The sequence below is a fragment of the Dreissena polymorpha genome, chromosome 1, assembly GCF_020536995.1.
Source record: "Dreissena polymorpha isolate Duluth1 chromosome 1, UMN_Dpol_1.0, whole genome shotgun sequence".
In the NCBI taxonomy this organism is placed as follows: domain Eukaryota; kingdom Metazoa; phylum Mollusca; class Bivalvia; order Myida; family Dreissenidae; genus Dreissena; species Dreissena polymorpha.
In genome coordinates, this window is record NC_068355.1 from 204,878,572 (window position 1) to 204,880,159 (window position 1,588).

The 1,588-nt window shown below is 41.2% G+C and overlaps 1 long non-coding RNA gene across 1 annotated transcript in view; it reads right to left on the reverse strand.

The window, feature by feature from the left end:
• The window catches only part of LOC127864723 (uncharacterized), a 4,888-nt gene extending 4,778 nt beyond the window's left edge, over positions 1-110 (reverse strand). The window contains exon 1 of the long non-coding RNA XR_008042235.1: positions 31-110. This is a non-coding gene — a long non-coding RNA (uncharacterized LOC127864723). The remainder of the gene's footprint in view (positions 1-30) is intronic.
• Positions 111-1,588: the final 1,478 nt, after the last annotated feature.

Here is a 1,588-nt window from a genome sequence, read left to right on the forward strand (position 1 = left end):
AGATTAAATGAAAAAACGAAATAACAGTACCTCCGCTTCCCGGACACATCGGCCCGAAACAACTAGAAGACGCCCGCTAACGTCGTTAAAAGCTCTTCATGCGTCCATCCCGCTACCTGAAGCGCTCCCGTCACTGTCTTAAACCGACGCTGCATTTCAGGGATCACAACCCCCGCCACTGCTTCCGGTTCCTGAACCAGATCCACAAGAGTCTCTTCCAGCATTTGCGGCGTCATTGCTTCCGGATAATGAGAGCCCGTTGCCGCTTGAAGAGCTCATACCGTATGCTGTAGTGGTTGGTTCTTTTGTGGTTTGTTCCAAATTTTGCTGTGACGCGGAATGTTGCGAAGATCCTAGAATGGTATTCGTGGAGAGTCTATACTTTTTCTCTAAAGTGAAAATGCTTAAACATGTAATACATCATCATCAATATCATCATCATAATCATCATCATCACAATCATCATCATCATCATTATCATCATCATCACCACCATCATCATTATCATCATCATTATCATCATCATCATCATCATCATCATCATCATCATCATCATCATCATCATCATCATTATCATCATAATAATAATCATCATCATCATTATCAGAACCGACATCATGATCATAATCATCAAATACAATAGCATCCCCGTCGCTACCATCATCAACCGATACATCATCATCATCATCATCATCATCATCATCATCATCATCATCATCATGGATATCTTCATAATCATCATCAACATCATGAGCAATATGGTTATAATCAACCTTATCATCATCATTAGAAGCAGCCTCAGAAGCAGTAGCACCATCACCTACATCATAATCAATCGGCACCATCATAAAAATCATTTCTATTCTCATCCTTCTACAATTCTTCGTCAGCATCATCAGCATCATCACTTCCACAAACCCGCTCAAATAAAAACATCACCCCCACCATTATCAGCACAAACACTACCACAAATCAAGCGATAATTCTACACGGCTCTGAATCCACGCATGCGCACGTCTGACAGCCAGTCTCATATGTTGTGGTGCTTAGCGTGTAGCCATCGTGGCACGACATGTTGTGTCACTTTCGGTACGTGTCGCCGCTGATCGGAAGTGCACCTGGTTCGTGTAAAGTAAATAATATCGATCTTAATCTTCTTAGTTAACTCAAGTTTTGTTTTTAATGCAAACGTCATACATAATACATATCCTTTTGAAAATAGCTAAAATACATTTAGTTGAAATGATGATGCGAAATACGATTGATAAAGATATGGAACAAAATGCTCAATAAAGCACTCACTAAACAAAATATAGTTCACGCCTTCCTTTTAATAACGATATGAAACGCATCCAAACAGAATACATGTTCAAAACAGTTCTGCATCTTGAAACATATTGATTACCATTCCCTTTGTTGGTCTCATGCGTGTCGGCACTTGTGTTCATCCACCACTTGCTAAGACAATTCTTAGGCGTCGGTGTGCATGCATGACTCGATGACGTCGCCTCTGGTCGCATTGCGCAATTGCAGACTCAGCACTTCCGGTTGTCCACAGCCGACGGCGGGCAGCGTTTTTTTCATTTCC